The sequence below is a fragment of the Anomaloglossus baeobatrachus genome, unplaced genomic scaffold, assembly GCF_048569485.1.
Source record: "Anomaloglossus baeobatrachus isolate aAnoBae1 unplaced genomic scaffold, aAnoBae1.hap1 Scaffold_2916, whole genome shotgun sequence".
NCBI classification, from domain to species: Eukaryota; Metazoa; Chordata; class Amphibia; order Anura; family Aromobatidae; genus Anomaloglossus; species Anomaloglossus baeobatrachus.
Genome location: NW_027442366.1, coordinates 1 through 18,778, shown reverse-complemented (window position 1 = coordinate 18,778; position 18,778 = coordinate 1). Strand labels below are relative to the sequence as shown.

Below are 18,778 nucleotides of genomic sequence, written 5' to 3'. Positions count from 1 at the left end.
AAGAGATCATCATTACTCAAAGAAAACCCCAAAAACCAATGCATGATAGGAATAAACAGGTAACTTTCTTTGGAGTGGAAGCGGAGAGATCGCACCAGATGCCAATTCTAGATGTTATCACACCTGTGGTCACTGCAGCAGCAGGTGAATCCACTTTGTCCAAAAGGGATCTATTCCATTCAATTGCAAATGATCTAGATAAGACAGAGAACTGCAGCACGGGGACATAGCCGAGTTGGTCAGGTTGAGTGGTGATGAGTTTGCTATTTGGATGAATAAAGAAAGTCAAAAGTGTGAAAGATAAAAAACAAAAGGAGGAAGTGTGAAAAGTGAATGGGCCAAATTGAGGTGCATATGAAGACGTATGCTTTCTTCCAATTCATTAAATCGGGCTAATATGAATCAGGTGAATTGAGTTCTGCTTTTGGAAACTGGGTTAAGAAGGGGTGCACCGTTCCTGGAGGTACTGCAATACCAGGTCAATGCGTGGAGTGGACAGAGCAAGCTCTTTTTCCATCTCCCTGTTCTAAAAATCCATTTAATATATGGTCCCCAGATAGGGGACGTATCAGATATTAAACTGATAAGAACAGATACTACACTTGATCTTAGCCAAAAGGCCGAGAAGCGATAACCAGAATTGGTTTGGGCCTCGAGTGGCACCCTGGCCTATGCCGGACACATCTTAGGGAGAGAGAGCGAGAGGGAGACAAACCCACGCCTACACAAGACATTTTGTCACCCAAGCCAACCCTTGAAAAGGCTGCTTTGCAGAGCCAAAACAAGAAGAATGGTGCGTTTTGCAGCCGCCGCCCACTGCAATGAATCTGAATAACTCCTCCTTTAGGGCGCAAGCAACTCCCCTCCCCCTTGCAGTCTTTCCAATTCACGATACAAAAAGACGGACAGGACAGGTTGCCTGACTTTCCGTCACTGCCACCCTTTGCCATCCTTACCCGTAGAAAGCCCTTTCATCATCCCCAAACCCTAATCTTTTCCCTTTCCTTCCCAGCCCCCAAACCCTGCCCTCTGTACCTTTCTCACCACCCGCTTCCCTTCTCCTGTCATCCCCCTACCACCCGGGAAAAAAAGAGATTGCCCCCTCCTTCCACTAGCCCACCCTCCCACCCAAAGAACAACTTCTTCTGCGCAGCTTGTTTTCTAGGCAGCAGCGCTATTGTGATGTCATCGGGGGGCATTGTGACAAGCCGCCAGTGTTCCGTCTCTTCATGTTGTGCACAGTTCAAACGGAAAATACATCAACAGGCAGACTACAGAAAAGCTTACTATCAAAGGTTAGAGGGGGGCTTTCTCAGAGGGCTTTTTACAGTTTTTCTATTCCCAATTAGCCGTTTAAGTGTACTTATTGAAAGTAGTAATTCTTTCATAGGCCGCCCTTTCTTAGTATTTGACGTTCCTTATATTGCGGTATGAGGCTTCGCAGTAGGTTGCAAACATTCATCACCCATGACTGTCCCCAATTGAGCTCAGAAGCTCAATGTCTATCATGACCTCTCTTTTAGAATGTCCAAGAGCAAGCAAACTATTCCTCCAGGAGAGGGCGCCAACAGACTACTAAAGAGATCATCATTACTCAAAGAAAACCCCAAAAACCAATGCATGATAGGAATAAACAGGTAACTTTCTTTGGAGTGGAAGCGGAGAGATCGCACCAGATGCCAATTCTAGATGTTATCACACCTGTGGTCACTGCAGCAGCAGGTGAATCCACTTTGTCCAAAAGGGATCTATTCCATTCAATTGCAAATGATCTAGATAAGACAGAGAACTGCAGCACGGGGACATAGCCGAGTTGGTCAGGTTGAGTGGTGATGAGTTTGCTATTTGGATGAATAAAGAAAGTCAAAAGTGTGAAAGATAAAAAACAAAAGGAGGAAGTGTGAAAAGTGAATGGGCCAAATTGAGGTGCATATGAAGACGTATGCTTTCTTCCAATTCATTAAATCGGGCTAATATGAATCAGGTGAATTGAGTTCTGCTTTTGGAAACTGGGTTAAGAAGGGGTGCACCGTTCCTGGAGGTACTGCAATACCAGGTCAATGCGTGGAGTGGACAGAGCAAGCTCTTTTTCCATCTCCCTGTTCTAAAAATCCATTTAATATATGGTCCCCAGATAGGGGACGTATCAGATATTAAACTGATAAGAACAGATACTACACTTGATCTTAGCCAAAAGGCCGAGAAGCGATAACCAGAATTGGTTTGGGCCTCGAGTGGCACCCTGGCCTATGCCGGACACATCTTAGGGAGAGAGAGCGAGAGGGAGACAAACCCACGCCTACACAAGACATTTTGTCACCCAAGCCAACCCTTGAAAAGGCTGCTTTGCAGAGCCAAAACAAGAAGAATGGTGCGTTTTGCAGCCGCCGCCCACTGCAATGAATCTGAATAACTCCTCCTTTAGGGCGCAAGCAACTCCCCTCCCCCTTGCAGTCTTTCCAATTCACGATACAAAAAGACGGACAGGACAGGTTGCCTGACTTTCCGTCACTGCCACCCTTTGCCATCCTTACCCGTAGAAAGCCCTTTCATCATCCCCAAACCCTAATCTTTTCCCTTTCCTTCCCAGCCCCCAAACCCTGCCCTCTGTACCTTTCTCACCACCCGCTTCCCTTCTCCTGTCATCCCCCTACCACCCGGGAAAAAAAGAGATTGCCCCCTCCTTCCACTAGCCCACCCTCCCACCCAAAGAACAACTTCTTCTGCGCAGCTTGTTTTCTAGGCAGCAGCGCTATTGTGATGTCATCGGGGGGCATTGTGACAAGCCGCCAGTGTTCCGTCTCTTCATGTTGTGCACAGTTCAAACGGAAAATACATCAACAGGCAGACTACAGAAAAGCTTACTATCAAAGGTTAGAGGGGGGCTTTCTCAGAGGGCTTTTTACAGTTTTTCTATTCCCAATTAGCCGTTTAAGTGTACTTATTGAAAGTAGTAATTCTTTCATAGGCCGCCCTTTCTTAGTATTTGACGTTCCTTATATTGCGGTATGAGGCTTCGCAGTAGGTTGCAAACATTCATCACCCATGACTGTCCCCAATTGAGCTCAGAAGCTCAATGTCTATCATGACCTCTCTTTTAGAATGTCCAAGAGCAAGCAAACTATTCCTCCAGGAGAGGGCGCCAACAGACTACTAAAGAGATCATCATTACTCAAAGAAAACCCCAAAAACCAATGCATGATAGGAATAAACAGGTAACTTTCTTTGGAGTGGAAGCGGAGAGATCGCACCAGATGCCAATTCTAGATGTTATCACACCTGTGGTCACTGCAGCAGCAGGTGAATCCACTTTGTCCAAAAGGGATCTATTCCATTCAATTGCAAATGATCTAGATAAGACAGAGAACTGCAGCACGGGGACATAGCCGAGTTGGTCAGGTTGAGTGGTGATGAGTTTGCTATTTGGATGAATAAAGAAAGTCAAAAGTGTGAAAGATAAAAAACAAAAGGAGGAAGTGTGAAAAGTGAATGGGCCAAATTGAGGTGCATATGAAGACGTATGCTTTCTTCCAATTCATTAAATCGGGCTAATATGAATCAGGTGAATTGAGTTCTGCTTTTGGAAACTGGGTTAAGAAGGGGTGCACCGTTCCTGGAGGTACTGCAATACCAGGTCAATGCGTGGAGTGGACAGAGCAAGCTCTTTTTCCATCTCCCTGTTCTAAAAATCCATTTAATATATGGTCCCCAGATAGGGGACGTATCAGATATTAAACTGATAAGAACAGATTTTTGATTTAATGAAGCTTTCCAAAGCACCGCAAAAAATGCATGACCGAAGTCACACCAAAAACAGTGCAAAGGCTAGGATTCGTGTGGACCCCTCCGTGAGGAGAGGGTCCCCAAAAATCAACCCCGTCCCTCCGAGCCAGAAGGCCACAGCAAGGGTCAGGGATCTTCGGTGCTCCCCCAAGCCGAAGCCTGGTTGAGCCTTGTCGTTGCTCCCAGCGTCCACCCAGGCATCTTACCCAAGTGGAGTAGAGAGCTACTAGTTGTTGGTTTCGCAGCCGAAACTGCCCGGACCGTCAACCGGTGTTGGTTTCTCAGCCCAAGGCTAACCGGACCTCCAACCGGGTGTTGGTTTCTCAGCCGAAGCTGACCCGGACCTCCAACCGGGTGTTGGTTTCTCAGCCGAAGCTGACCCAGACCTCCAACCGGGTGTTGGTTTCTCAGCCGAAGCTGACCCGGACCTCCAACCGGGTGTTGGTTTCTCAGCCCAAAGCTGAACGGACCTCCGACCATGATTATAAAAATTTCCCTTCCTAGCCAGAAGGCCGGGATAGAGCAATATGCTCAGAAAGTATGAAAGGGCAAGGTACGGTGTGCTACAGAGCCCAAGGCTCGCCGGGGTCCCAAGCCAGCAAGCTCAGACTCACTCCAGGGTCGTCAGTCCTGGGGCACATTGCACCATAGCCCCCACACTTACTCAGTCTAATAGCCTCGATCCTGGTAGGGCCATGTTTTCCTCTAGATGAATATACTATACATCAAGAGTACTAGCAAGCGCAACCTTCCAGTGTGCATTGCATCTGCCGAGCCTCACAGATACTACACTTGATCTTAGCCAAAAGGCCGAGAAGCGATATACTACACTTGATCTTAGCCAAAAGGCCGAGAAGCGATAACCAGAATTGGTTTGGGCCTCGAGTGGCACCCTGGCCTATGCCGGACACATCTTAGGGAGAGAGAGCGAGAGGGAGACAAACCCACGCCTACACAAGACATTTTGTCACCCAAGCCAACCCTTGAAAAGGCTGCTTTGCAGAGCCAAAACAAGAAGAATGGTGCGTTTTGCAGCCGCCGCCCACTGCAATGAATCTGAATAACTCCTCCTTTAGGGCGCAAGCAACTCCCCTCCCCCTTGCAGTCTTTCCAATTCACGATACAAAAAGACGGACAGGACAGGTTGCCTGACTTTCCGTCACTGCCACCCTTTGCCATCCTTACCCGTAGAAAGCCCTTTCATCATCCCCAAACCCTAATCTTTTCCCTTTCCTTCCCAGCCCCCAAACCCTGCCCTCTGTACCTTTCTCACCACCCGCTTCCCTTCTCCTGTCATCCCCCTACCACCCGGGAAAAAAAGAGATTGCCCCCTCCTTCCACTAGCCCACCCTCCCACCCAAAGAACAACTTCTTCTGCGCAGCTTGTTTTCTAGGCAGCAGCGCTATTGTGATGTCATCGGGGGGCATTGTGACAAGCCGCCAGTGTTCCGTCTCTTCATGTTGTGCACAGTTCAAACGGAAAATACATCAACAGGCAGACTACAGAAAAGCTTACTATCAAAGGTTAGAGGGGGGCTTTCTCAGAGGGCTTTTTACAGTTTTTCTATTCCCAATTAGCCGTTTAAGTGTACTTATTGAAAGTAGTAATTCTTTCATAGGCCGCCCTTTCTTAGTATTTGACGTTCCTTATATTGCGGTATGAGGCTTCGCAGTAGGTTGCAAACATTCATCACCCATGACTGTCCCCAATTGAGCTCAGAAGCTCAATGTCTATCATGACCTCTCTTTTAGAATGTCCAAGAGCAAGCAAACTATTCCTCCAGGAGAGGGCGCCAACAGACTACTAAAGAGATCATCATTACTCAAAGAAAACCCCAAAAACCAATGCATGATAGGAATAAACAGGTAACTTTCTTTGGAGTGGAAGCGGAGAGATTGCACCAGATGCCAATTCTAGATGTTATCACACCTGTGGTCACTGCAGCAGCAGGTGAATCCACTTTGTCCAAAAGGGATCTATTCCATTCAATTGCAAATGATCTAGATAAGACAGAGAACTGCAGCACGGGGACATAGCCGAGTTGGTCAGGTTGAGTGGTGATGAGTTTGCTATTTGGATGAATAAAGAAAGTCAAAAGTGTGAAAGATAAAAAACAAAAGGAGGAAGTGTGAAAAGTGAATGGGCCAAATTGAGGTGCATATGAAGACGTATGCTTTCTTCCAATTCATTAAATCGGGCTAATATGAATCAGGTGAATTGAGTTCTGCTTTTGGAAACTGGGTTAAGAAGGGGTGCACCGTTCCTGGAGGTACTGCAATACCAGGTCAATGCGTGGAGTGGACAGAGCAAGCTCTTTTTCCATCTCCCTGTTCTAAAAATCCATTTAATATATGGTCCCCAGATAGGGGACGTATCAGATATTAAACTGATAAGAACAGATACTACACTTGATCTTAGCCAAAAGGCCGAGAAGCGATAACCAGAATTGGTTTGGGCCTCGAGTGGCACCCTGGCCTATGCCGGACACATCTTAGGGAGAGAGAGCGAGAGGGAGACAAACCCACGCCTACACAAGACATTTTGTCACCCAAGCCAACCCTTGAAAAGGCTGCTTTGCAGAGCCAAAACAAGAAGAATGGTGCGTTTTGCAGCCGCCGCCCACTGCAATGAATCTGAATAACTCCTCCTTTAGGGCGCAAGCAACTCCCCTCCCCCTTGCAGTCTTTCCAATTCACGATACAAAAAGACGGACAGGACAGGTTGCCTGACTTTCCGTCACTGCCACCCTTTGCCATCCTTACCCGTAGAAAGCCCTTTCATCATCCCCAAACCCTAATCTTTTCCCTTTCCTTCCCAGCCCCCAAACCCTGCCCTCTGTACCTTTCTCACCACCCGCTTCCCTTCTCCTGTCATCCCCCTACCACCCGGGAAAAAAAGAGATTGCCCCCTCCTTCCACTAGCCCACCCTCCCACCCAAAGAACAACTTCTTCTGCGCAGCTTGTTTTCTAGGCAGCAGCGCTATTGTGATGTCATCGGGGGGCATTGTGACAAGCCGCCAGTGTTCCGTCTCTTCATGTTGTGCACAGTTCAAACGGAAAATACATCAACAGGCAGACTACAGAAAAGCTTACTATCAAAGGTTAGAGGGGGGCTTTCTCAGAGGGCTTTTTACAGTTTTTCTATTCCCAATTAGCCGTTTAAGTGTACTTATTGAAAGTAGTAATTCTTTCATAGGCCGCCCTTTCTTAGTATTTGACGTTCCTTATATTGCGGTATGAGGCTTCGCAGTAGGTTGCAAACATTCATCACCCATGACTGTCCCCAATTGAGCTCAGAAGCTCAATGTCTATCATGACCTCTCTTTTAGAATGTCCAAGAGCAAGCAAACTATTCCTCCAGGAGAGGGCGCCAACAGACTACTAAAGAGATCATCATTACTCAAAGAAAACCCCAAAAACCAATGCATGATAGGAATAAACAGGTAACTTTCTTTGGAGTGGAAGCGGAGAGATCGCACCAGATGCCAATTCTAGATGTTATCACACCTGTGGTCACTGCAGCAGCAGGTGAATCCACTTTGTCCAAAAGGGATCTATTCCATTCAATTGCAAATGATCTAGATAAGACAGAGAACTGCAGCACGGGGACATAGCCGAGTTGGTCAGGTTGAGTGGTGATGAGTTTGCTATTTGGATGAATAAAGAAAGTCAAAAGTGTGAAAGATAAAAAACAAAAGGAGGAAGTGTGAAAAGTGAATGGGCCAAATTGAGGTGCATATGAAGACGTATGCTTTCTTCCAATTCATTAAATCGGGCTAATATGAATCAGGTGAATTGAGTTCTGCTTTTGGAAACTGGGTTAAGAAGGGGTGCACCGTTCCTGGAGGTACTGCAATACCAGGTCAATGCGTGGAGTGGACAGAGCAAGCTCTTTTTCCATCTCCCTGTTCTAAAAATCCATTTAATATATGGTCCCCAGATAGGGGACGTATCAGATATTAAACTGATAAGAACAGATACTACACTTGATCTTAGCCAAAAGGCCGAGAAGCGATAACCAGAATTGGTTTGGGCCTCGAGTGGCACCCTGGCCTATGCCGGACACATCTTAGGGAGAGAGAGCGAGAGGGAGACAAACCCACGCCTACACAAGACATTTTGTCACCCAAGCCAACCCTTGAAAAGGCTGCTTTGCAGAGCCAAAACAAGAAGAATGGTGCGTTTTGCAGCCGCCGCCCACTGCAATGAATCTGAATAACTCCTCCTTTAGGGCGCAAGCAACTCCCCTCCCCCTTGCAGTCTTTCCAATTCACGATACAAAAAGACGGACAGGACAGGTTGCCTGACTTTCCGTCACTGCCACCCTTTGCCATCCTTACCCGTAGAAAGCCCTTTCATCATCCCCAAACCCTAATCTTTTCCCTTTCCTTCCCAGCCCCCAAACCCTGCCCTCTGTACCTTTCTCACCACCCGCTTCCCTTCTCCTGTCATCCCCCTACCACCCGGGAAAAAAAGAGATTGCCCCCTCCTTCCACTAGCCCACCCTCCCACCCAAAGAACAACTTCTTCTGCGCAGCTTGTTTTCTAGGCAGCAGCGCTATTGTGATGTCATCGGGGGGCATTGTGACAAGCCGCCAGTGTTCCGTCTCTTCATGTTGTGCACAGTTCAAACGGAAAATACATCAACAGGCAGACTACAGAAAAGCTTACTATCAAAGGTTAGAGGGGGGCTTTCTCAGAGGGCTTTTTACAGTTTTTCTATTCCCAATTAGCCGTTTAAGTGTACTTATTGAAAGTAGTAATTCTTTCATAGGCCGCCCTTTCTTAGTATTTGACGTTCCTTATATTGCGGTATGAGGCTTCGCAGTAGGTTGCAAACATTCATCACCCATGACTGTCCCCAATTGAGCTCAGAAGCTCAATGTCTATCATGACCTCTCTTTTAGAATGTCCAAGAGCAAGCAAACTATTCCTCCAGGAGAGGGCGCCAACAGACTACTAAAGAGATCATCATTACTCAAAGAAAACCCCAAAAACCAATGCATGATAGGAATAAACAGGTAACTTTCTTTGGAGTGGAAGCGGAGAGATCGCACCAGATGCCAATTCTAGATGTTATCACACCTGTGGTCACTGCAGCAGCAGGTGAATCCACTTTGTCCAAAAGGGATCTATTCCATTCAATTGCAAATGATCTAGATAAGACAGAGAACTGCAGCACGGGGACATAGCCGAGTTGGTCAGGTTGAGTGGTGATGAGTTTGCTATTTGGATGAATAAAGAAAGTCAAAAGTGTGAAAGATAAAAAACAAAAGGAGGAAGTGTGAAAAGTGAATGGGCCAAATTGAGGTGCATATGAAGACGTATGCTTTCTTCCAATTCATTAAATCGGGCTAATATGAATCAGGTGAATTGAGTTCTGCTTTTGGAAACTGGGTTAAGAAGGGGTGCACCGTTCCTGGAGGTACTGCAATACCAGGTCAATGCGTGGAGTGGACAGAGCAAGCTCTTTTTCCATCTCCCTGTTCTAAAAATCCATTTAATATATGGTCCCCAGATAGGGGACGTATCAGATATTAAACTGATAAGAACAGATACTACACTTGATCTTAGCCAAAAGGCCGAGAAGCGATAACCAGAATTGGTTTGGGCCTCGAGTGGCACCCTGGCCTATGCCGGACACATCTTAGGGAGAGAGAGCGAGAGGGAGACAAACCCACGCCTACACAAGACATTTTGTCACCCAAGCCAACCCTTGAAAAGGCTGCTTTGCAGAGCCAAAACAAGAAGAATGGTGCGTTTTGCAGCCGCCGCCCACTGCAATGAATCTGAATAACTCCTCCTTTAGGGCGCAAGCAACTCCCCTCCCCCTTGCAGTCTTTCCAATTCACGATACAAAAAGACGGACAGGACAGGTTGCCTGACTTTCCGTCACTCGCCACCCTTTGCCATCCTTACCCGTAGAAAGCCCTTTCATCATCCCCAAACCCTAATCTTTTCCCTTTCCTTCCCAGCCCCCAAACCCTGCCCTCTGTACCTTTCTCACCACCCGCTTCCCTTCTCCTGTCATCCCCCTACCACCCGGGAAAAAAAGAGATTGCCCCCTCCTTCCACTAGCCCACCCTCCCACCCAAAGAACAACTTCTTCTGCGCAGCTTGTTTTCTAGGCAGCAGCGCTATTGTGATGTCATCGGGGGGCATTGTGACAAGCCGCCAGTGTTCCGTCTCTTCATGTTGTGCACAGTTCAAACGGAAAATACATCAACAGGCAGACTACAGAAAAGCTTACTATCAAAGGTTAGAGGGGGGCTTTCTCAGAGGGCTTTTTACAGTTTTTCTATTCCCAATTAGCCGTTTAAGTGTACTTATTGAAAGTAGTAATTCTTTCATAGGCCGCCCTTTCTTAGTATTTGACGTTCCTTATATTGCGGTATGAGGCTTCGCAGTAGGTTGCAAACATTCATCACCCATGACTGTCCCCAATTGAGCTCAGAAGCTCAATGTCTATCATGACCTCTCTTTTAGAATGTCCAAGAGCAAGCAAACTATTCCTCCAGGAGAGGGCGCCAACAGACTACTAAAGAGATCATCATTACTCAAAGAAAACCCCAAAAACCAATGCATGATAGGAATAAACAGGTAACTTTCTTTGGAGTGGAAGCGGAGAGATCGCACCAGATGCCAATTCTAGATGTTATCACACCTGTGGTCACTGCAGCAGCAGGTGAATCCACTTTGTCCAAAAGGGATCTATTCCATTCAATTGCAAATGATCTAGATAAGACAGAGAACTGCAGCACGGGGACATAGCCGAGTTGGTCAGGTTGAGTGGTGATGAGTTTGCTATTTGGATGAATAAAGAAAGTCAAAAGTGTGAAAGATAAAAAACAAAAGGAGGAAGTGTGAAAAGTGAATGGGCCAAATTGAGGTGCATATGAAGACGTATGCTTTCTTCCAATTCATTAAATCGGGCTAATATGAATCAGGTGAATTGAGTTCTGCTTTTGGAAACTGGGTTAAGAAGGGGTGCACCGTTCCTGGAGGTACTGCAATACCAGGTCAATGCGTGGAGTGGACAGAGCAAGCTCTTTTTCCATCTCCCTGTTCTAAAAATCCATTTAATATATGGTCCCCAGATAGGGGACGTATCAGATATTAAACTGATAAGAACAGATACTACACTTGATCTTAGCCAAAAGGCCGAGAAGCGATAACCAGAATTGGTTTGGGCCTCGAGTGGCACCCTGGCCTATGCCGGACACATCTTAGGGAGAGAGAGCGAGAGGGAGACAAACCCACGCCTACACAAGACATTTTGTCACCCAAGCCAACCCTTGAAAAGGCTGCTTTGCAGAGCCAAAACAAGAAGAATGGTGCGTTTTGCAGCCGCCGCCCACTGCAATGAATCTGAATAACTCCTCCTTTAGGGCGCAAGCAACTCCCCTCCCCCTTGCAGTCTTTCCAATTCACGATACAAAAAGACGGACAGGACAGGTTGCCTGACTTTCCGTCACTGCCACCCTTTGCCATCCTTACCCGTAGAAAGCCCTTTCATCATCCCCAAACCCTAATCTTTTCCCTTTCCTTCCCAGCCCCCAAACCCTGCCCTCTGTACCTTTCTCACCACCCGCTTCCCTTCTCCTGTCATCCCCCTACCACCCGGGAAAAAAAGAGATTGCCCCCTCCTTCCACTAGCCCACCCTCCCACCCAAAGAACAACTTCTTCTGCGCAGCTTGTTTTCTAGGCAGCAGCGCTATTGTGATGTCATCGGGGGGCATTGTGACAAGCCGCCAGTGTTCCGTCTCTTCATGTTGTGCACAGTTCAAACGGAAAATACATCAACAGGCAGACTACAGAAAAGCTTACTATCAAAGGTTAGAGGGGGGCTTTCTCAGAGGGCTTTTTACAGTTTTTCTATTCCCAATTAGCCGTTTAAGTGTACTTATTGAAAGTAGTAATTCTTTCATAGGCCGCCCTTTCTTAGTATTTGACGTTCCTTATATTGCGGTATGAGGCTTCGCAGTAGGTTGCAAACATTCATCACCCATGACTGTCCCCAATTGAGCTCAGAAGCTCAATGTCTATCATGACCTCTCTTTTAGAATGTCCAAGAGCAAGCAAACTATTCCTCCAGGAGAGGGCGCCAACAGACTACTAAAGAGATCATCATTACTCAAAGAAAACCCCAAAAACCAATGCATGATAGGAATAAACAGGTAACTTTCTTTGGAGTGGAAGCGGAGAGATCGCACCAGATGCCAATTCTAGATGTTATCACACCTGTGGTCACTGCAGCAGCAGGTGAATCCACTTTGTCCAAAAGGGATCTATTCCATTCAATTGCAAATGATCTAGATAAGACAGAGAACTGCAGCACGGGGACATAGCCGAGTTGGTCAGGTTGAGTGGTGATGAGTTTGCTATTTGGATGAATAAAGAAAGTCAAAAGTGTGAAAGATAAAAAACAAAAGGAGGAAGTGTGAAAAGTGAATGGGCCAAATTGAGGTGCATATGAAGACGTATGCTTTCTTCCAATTCATTAAATCGGGCTAATATGAATCAGGTGAATTGAGTTCTGCTTTTGGAAACTGGGTTAAGAAGGGGTGCACCGTTCCTGGAGGTACTGCAATACCAGGTCAATGCGTGGAGTGGACAGAGCAAGCTCTTTTTCCATCTCCCTGTTCTAAAAATCCATTTAATATATGGTCCCCAGATAGGGGACGTATCAGATATTAAACTGATAAGAACAGATACTACACTTGATCTTAGCCAAAAGGCCGAGAAGCGATAACCAGAATTGGTTTGGGCCTCGAGTGGCACCCTGGCCTATGCCGGACACATCTTAGGGAGAGAGAGCGAGAGGGAGACAAACCCACGCCTACACAAGACATTTTGTCACCCAAGCCAACCCTTGAAAAGGCTGCTTTGCAGAGCCAAAACAAGAAGAATGGTGCGTTTTGCAGCCGCCGCCCACTGCAATGAATCTGAATAACTCCTCCTTTAGGGCGCAAGCAACTCCCCTCCCCCTTGCAGTCTTTCCAATTCACGATACAAAAAGACGGACAGGACAGGTTGCCTGACTTTCCGTCACTGCCACCCTTTGCCATCCTTACCCGTAGAAAGCCCTTTCATCATCCCCAAACCCTAATCTTTTCCCTTTCCTTCCCAGCCCCCAAACCCTGCCCTCTGTACCTTTCTCACCACCCGCTTCCCTTCTCCTGTCATCCCCCTACCACCCGGGAAAAAAAGAGATTGCCCCCTCCTTCCACTAGCCCACCCTCCCACCCAAAGAACAACTTCTTCTGCGCAGCTTGTTTTCTAGGCAGCAGCGCTATTGTGATGTCATCGGGGGGCATTGTGACAAGCCGCCAGTGTTCCGTCTCTTCATGTTGTGCACAGTTCAAACGGAAAATACATCAACAGGCAGACTACAGAAAAGCTTACTATCAAAGGTTAGAGGGGGGCTTTCTCAGAGGGCTTTTTACAGTTTTTCTATTCCCAATTAGCCGTTTAAGTGTACTTATTGAAAGTAGTAATTCTTTCATAGGCCGCCCTTTCTTAGTATTTGACGTTCCTTATATTGCGGTATGAGGCTTCGCAGTAGGTTGCAAACATTCATCACCCATGACTGTCCCCAATTGAGCTCAGAAGCTCAATGTCTATCATGACCTCTCTTTTAGAATGTCCAAGAGCAAGCAAACTATTCCTCCAGGAGAGGGCGCCAACAGACTACTAAAGAGATCATCATTACTCAAAGAAAACCCCAAAAACCAATGCATGATAGGAATAAACAGGTAACTTTCTTTGGAGTGGAAGCGGAGAGATCGCACCAGATGCCAATTCTAGATGTTATCACACCTGTGGTCACTGCAGCAGCAGGTGAATCCACTTTGTCCAAAAGGGATCTATTCCATTCAATTGCAAATGATCTAGATAAGACAGAGAACTGCAGCACGGGGACATAGCCGAGTTGGTCAGGTTGAGTGGTGATGAGTTTGCTATTTGGATGAATAAAGAAAGTCAAAAGTGTGAAAGATAAAAAACAAAAGGAGGAAGTGTGAAAAGTGAATGGGCCAAATTGAGGTGCATATGAAGACGTATGCTTTCTTCCAATTCATTAAATCGGGCTAATATGAATCAGGTGAATTGAGTTCTGCTTTTGGAAACTGGGTTAAGAAGGGGTGCACCGTTCCTGGAGGTACTGCAATACCAGGTCAATGCGTGGAGTGGACAGAGCAAGCTCTTTTTCCATCTCCCTGTTCTAAAAATCCATTTAATATATGGTCCCCAGATAGGGGACGTATCAGATATTAAACTGATAAGAACAGATACTACACTTGATCTTAGCCAAAAGGCCGAGAAGCGATAACCAGAATTGGTTTGGGCCTCGAGTGGCACCCTGGCCTATGCCGGACACATCTTAGGGAGAGAGAGCGAGAGGGAGACAAACCCACGCCTACACAAGACATTTTGTCACCCAAGCCAACCCTTGAAAAGGCTGCTTTGCAGAGCCAAAACAAGAAGAATGGTGCGTTTTGCAGCCGCCGCCCACTGCAATGAATCTGAATAACTCCTCCTTTAGGGCGCAAGCAACTCCCCTCCCCCTTGCAGTCTTTCCAATTCACGATACAAAAAGACGGACAGGACAGGTTGCCTGACTTTCCGTCACTGCCACCCTTTGCCATCCTTACCCGTAGAAAGCCCTTTCATCATCCCCAAACCCTAATCTTTTCCCTTTCCTTCCCAGCCCCCAAACCCTGCCCTCTGTACCTTTCTCACCACCCGCTTCCCTTCTCCTGTCATCCCCCTACCACCCGGGAAAAAAAGAGATTGCCCCCTCCTTCCACTAGCCCACCCTCCCACCCAAAGAACAACTTCTTCTGCGCAGCTTGTTTTCTAGGCAGCAGCGCTATTGTGATGTCATCGGGGGGCATTGTGACAAGCCGCCAGTGTTCCGTCTCTTCATGTTGTGCACAGTTCAAACGGAAAATACATCAACAGGCAGACTACAGAAAAGCTTACTATCAAAGGTTAGAGGGGGGCTTTCTCAGAGGGCTTTTTACAGTTTTTCTATTCCCAATTAGCCGTTTAAGTGTACTTATTGAAAGTAGTAATTCTTTCATAGGCCGCCCTTTCTTAGTATTTGACGTTCCTTATATTGCGGTATGAGGCTTCGCAGTAGGTTGCAAACATTCATCACCCATGACTGTCCCCAATTGAGCTCAGAAGCTCAATGTCTATCATGACCTCTCTTTTAGAATGTCCAAGAGCAAGCAAACTATTCCTCCAGGAGAGGGCGCCAACAGACTACTAAAGAGATCATCATTACTCAAAGAAAACCCCAAAAACCAATGCATGATAGGAATAAACAGGTAACTTTCTTTGGAGTGGAAGCGGAGAGATCGCACCAGATGCCAATTCTAGATGTTATCACACCTGTGGTCACTGCAGCAGCAGGTGAATCCACTTTGTCCAAAAGGGATCTATTCCATTCAATTGCAAATGATCTAGATAAGACAGAGAACTGCAGCACGGGGACATAGCCGAGTTGGTCAGGTTGAGTGGTGATGAGTTTGCTATTTGGATGAATAAAGAAAGTCAAAAGTGTGAAAGATAAAAAACAAAAGGAGGAAGTGTGAAAAGTGAATGGGCCAAATTGAGGTGCATATGAAGACGTATGCTTTCTTCCAATTCATTAAATCGGGCTAATATGAATCAGGTGAATTGAGTTCTGCTTTTGGAAACTGGGTTAAGAAGGGGTGCACCGTTCCTGGAGGTACTGCAATACCAGGTCAATGCGTGGAGTGGACAGAGCAAGCTCTTTTTCCATCTCCCTGTTCTAAAAATCCATTTAATATATGGTCCCCAGATAGGGGACGTATCAGATATTAAACTGATAAGAACAGATACTACACTTGATCTTAGCCAAAAGGCCGAGAAGCGATAACCAGAATTGGTTTGGGCCTCGAGTGGCACCCTGGCCTATGCCGGACACATCTTAGGGAGAGAGAGCGAGAGGGAGACAAACCCACGCCTACACAAGACATTTTGTCACCCAAGCCAACCCTTGAAAAGGCTGCTTTGCAGAGCCAAAACAAGAAGAATGGTGCGTTTTGCAGCCGCCGCCCACTGCAATGAATCTGAATAACTCCTCCTTTAGGGCGCAAGCAACTCCCCTCCCCCTTGCAGTCTTTCCAATTCACGATACAAAAAGACGGACAGGACAGGTTGCCTGACTTTCCGTCACTGCCACCCTTTGCCATCCTTACCCGTAGAAAGCCCTTTCATCATCCCCAAACCCTAATCTTTTCCCTTTCCTTCCCAGCCCCCAAACCCTGCCCTCTGTACCTTTCTCACCACCCGCTTCCCTTCTCCTGTCATCCCCCTACCACCCGGGAAAAAAAGAGATTGCCCCCTCCTTCCACTAGCCCACCCTCCCACCCAAAGAACAACTTCTTCTGCGCAGCTTGTTTTCTAGGCAGCAGCGCTATTGTGATGTCATCGGGGGGCATTGTGACAAGCCGCCAGTGTTCCGTCTCTTCATGTTGTGCACAGTTCAAACGGAAAATACATCAACAGGCAGACTACAGAAAAGCTTACTATCAAAGGTTAGAGGGGGGCTTTCTCAGAGGGCTTTTTACAGTTTTTCTATTCCCAATTAGCCGTTTAAGTGTACTTATTGAAAGTAGTAATTCTTTCATAGGCCGCCCTTTCTTAGTATTTGACGTTCCTTATATTGCGGTATGAGGCTTCGCAGTAGGTTGCAAACATTCATCACCCATGACTGTCCCCAATTGAGCTCAGAAGCTCAATGTCTATCATGACCTCTCTTTTAGAATGTCCAAGAGCAAGCAAACTATTCCTCCAGGAGAGGGCGCCAACAGACTACTAAAGAGATCATCATTACTCAAAGAAAACCCCAAAAACCAATGCATGATAGGAATAAACAGGTAACTTTCTTTGGAGTGGAAGCGGAGAGATCGCACCAGATGCCAATTCTAGATGTTATCACACCTGTGGTCACTGCAGCAGCAGGTGAATCCACTTTGTCCAAAAGGGATCTATTCCATTCAATTGCAAATGATCTAGATAAGACAGAGAACTGCAGCACGGGGACATAGCCGAGTTGGTCAGGTTGAGTGGTGATGAGTTTGCTATTTGGATGAATAAAGAAAGTCAAAAGTGTGAAAGATAAAAAACAAAAGGAGGAAGTGTGAAAAGTGAATGGGCCAAATTGAGGTGCATATGAAGACGTATGCTTTCTTCCAATTCATTAAATCGGGCTAATATGAATCAGGTGAATTGAGTTCTGCTTTTGGAAACTGGGTTAAGAAGGGGTGCACCGTTCCTGGAGGTACTGCAATACCAGGTCAATGCGTGGAGTGGACAGAGCAAGCTCTTTTTCCATCTCCCTGTTCTAAAAATCCATTTAATATATGGTCCCCAGATAGGGGACGTATCAGATATTAAACTGATAAGAACAGATACTACACTTGATCTTAGCCAAAAGGCCGAGAAGCGATAACCAGAATTGGTTTGGGCCTCGAGTGGCACCCTGGCCTATGCCGGACACATCTTAGGGAGAGAGAGCGAGAGGGAGACAAACCCACGCCTACACAAGACATTTTGTCACCCAAGCCAACCCTTGAAAAGGCTGCTTTGCAGAGCCAAAACAAGAAGAATGGTGCGTTTTGCAGCCGCCGCCCACTGCAATGAATCTGAATAACTCCTCCTTTAGGGCGCAAGCAACTCCCCTCCCCCTTGCAGTCTTTCCAATTCACGATACAAAAAGACGGACAGGACAGGTTGCCTGACTTTCCGTCACTGCCACCCTTTGCCATCCTTACCCGTAGAAAGCCCTTTCATCATCCCCAAACCCTAATCTTTTCCCTTTCCTTCCCAGCCCCCAAACCCTGCCCTCTGTACCTTTCTCACCACCCGCTTCCCTTCTCCTGTCATCCCCCTACCACCCGGGAAAAAAAGAGATTGCCCCCTCCTTCCACTAGCCCACCCTCCCACCCAAAGAACAACTTCTTCTGCGCAGCTTGTTTTCTAGGCAGCAGCGCTATTGTGATGTCATCGGGGGGCATTGTGACAAGCCGCCAGTGTTCCGTCTCTTCATGTTGTGCACAGTTCAAACGGAAAATACATCAACAGGCAGACTACAGAAAAGCTTACTATCAAAGGTTAGAGGGGGGCTTTCTCAGAGGGCTTTTTACAGTTTTTCTATTCCCAATTAGCCGTTTAAGTGTACTTATTGAAAGTAGTAATTCTTTCATAGGCCGCCCTTTCTTAGTATTTGACGTTCCTTATATTGCGGTATGAGGCTTCGCAGTAGGTTGCAAACATTCATCACCCATGACTGTCCCCAATTGAGCTCAGAAGCTCAATGTCTATCATGACCTCTCTTTTAGAATGTCCAAGAGCAAGCAAACTATTCCTCCAGGAGAGGGCGCCAACAGACTACTAAAGAGATCATCATTACTCAAAGAAAACCCCAAAAACCAATGCATGATAGGAATAAACAGGTAACTTTCTTTGGAGTGGAAGCGGAGAGATCGCACCAGATGCCAATTCTAGATGTTATCACACCTGTGGTCACTGCAGCAGCAGGTGAATCCACTTTGTCCAAAAGGGATCTATTCCATTCAATTGCAAATGATCTAGATAAGACAGAGAACTGCAGCACGGGGACATAGCCGAGTTGGTCAGGTTGAGTGGTGATGAGTTTGCTATTTGGATGAATAAAGAAAGTCAAAAGTGTGAAAGATAAAAAACAAAAGGAGGAAGTGTGAAAAGTGAATGGGCCAAATTGAGGTGCATATGAAGACGTATGCTTTCTTCCAATTCATTAAATCGGGCTAATATGAATCAGGTGAATTGAGTTCTGCTTTTGGAAACTGGGTTAAGAAGGGGTGCACCGTTCCTGGAGGTACTGCAATACCAGGTCAATGCGTGGAGTGGACAGAGCAAGCTCTTTTTCCATCTCCCTGTTCTAAAAATCCATTTAATATATGGTCCCCAGATAGGGG

The 18,778-nt window shown here is 46.6% G+C and overlaps 11 non-coding genes and 2 pseudogenes across 11 annotated transcripts; all 13 read right to left on the bottom strand.

Annotated features, from left to right (window-relative positions):
• Positions 1-441: 441 nt before the first annotated feature.
• Positions 442-632, bottom strand: LOC142266831 (U2 spliceosomal RNA). Its single transcript, XR_012732817.1, has one exon. It is a non-coding gene; the product is annotated as a U2 spliceosomal RNA (small nuclear RNA).
• Positions 633-2,019: 1,387 nt separating this feature from the next.
• On the bottom strand, positions 2,020-2,210 carry LOC142266830 (U2 spliceosomal RNA). The gene has a single exon (XR_012732816.1). It is a non-coding gene; the product is annotated as a U2 spliceosomal RNA (small nuclear RNA).
• Positions 2,211-3,597: 1,387 nt separating this feature from the next.
• Positions 3,598-3,790, bottom strand: LOC142266808 (U2 spliceosomal RNA). The gene has a single exon (XR_012732805.1). It is a non-coding gene; the product is annotated as a U2 spliceosomal RNA (small nuclear RNA).
• A 688-nt stretch (positions 3,791-4,478) lies between these two features.
• On the bottom strand, positions 4,479-4,605 carry LOC142266824 (U2 spliceosomal RNA; annotated as a pseudogene).
• A 1,426-nt stretch (positions 4,606-6,031) lies between these two features.
• Positions 6,032-6,222, bottom strand: LOC142266821 (U2 spliceosomal RNA). The gene has a single exon (XR_012732815.1). It is a non-coding gene; the product is annotated as a U2 spliceosomal RNA (small nuclear RNA).
• A 1,387-nt stretch (positions 6,223-7,609) lies between these two features.
• On the bottom strand, positions 7,610-7,800 carry LOC142266809 (U2 spliceosomal RNA). Its single transcript, XR_012732806.1, has one exon. It is a non-coding gene; the product is annotated as a U2 spliceosomal RNA (small nuclear RNA).
• Positions 7,801-9,187: 1,387 nt separating this feature from the next.
• Positions 9,188-9,378, bottom strand: LOC142266797 (U2 spliceosomal RNA). Its single transcript, XR_012732796.1, has one exon. It is a non-coding gene; the product is annotated as a U2 spliceosomal RNA (small nuclear RNA).
• A 1,388-nt stretch (positions 9,379-10,766) lies between these two features.
• LOC142266874 (U2 spliceosomal RNA) lies at positions 10,767-10,957 on the bottom strand. Its single transcript, XR_012732856.1, has one exon. It is a non-coding gene; the product is annotated as a U2 spliceosomal RNA (small nuclear RNA).
• Positions 10,958-12,344: 1,387 nt separating this feature from the next.
• LOC142266862 (U2 spliceosomal RNA) lies at positions 12,345-12,535 on the bottom strand. Its single transcript, XR_012732845.1, has one exon. It is a non-coding gene; the product is annotated as a U2 spliceosomal RNA (small nuclear RNA).
• A 1,387-nt stretch (positions 12,536-13,922) lies between these two features.
• LOC142266850 (U2 spliceosomal RNA) lies at positions 13,923-14,113 on the bottom strand. The gene has a single exon (XR_012732834.1). It is a non-coding gene; the product is annotated as a U2 spliceosomal RNA (small nuclear RNA).
• A 1,387-nt stretch (positions 14,114-15,500) lies between these two features.
• LOC142266837 (U2 spliceosomal RNA) lies at positions 15,501-15,691 on the bottom strand. The gene has a single exon (XR_012732823.1). It is a non-coding gene; the product is annotated as a U2 spliceosomal RNA (small nuclear RNA).
• Positions 15,692-17,078: 1,387 nt separating this feature from the next.
• Positions 17,079-17,269, bottom strand: LOC142266790 (U2 spliceosomal RNA). The gene has a single exon (XR_012732790.1). It is a non-coding gene; the product is annotated as a U2 spliceosomal RNA (small nuclear RNA).
• Positions 17,270-18,656: 1,387 nt separating this feature from the next.
• Positions 18,657-18,778, bottom strand: LOC142266819 (U2 spliceosomal RNA; annotated as a pseudogene; the record flags this gene model as incomplete).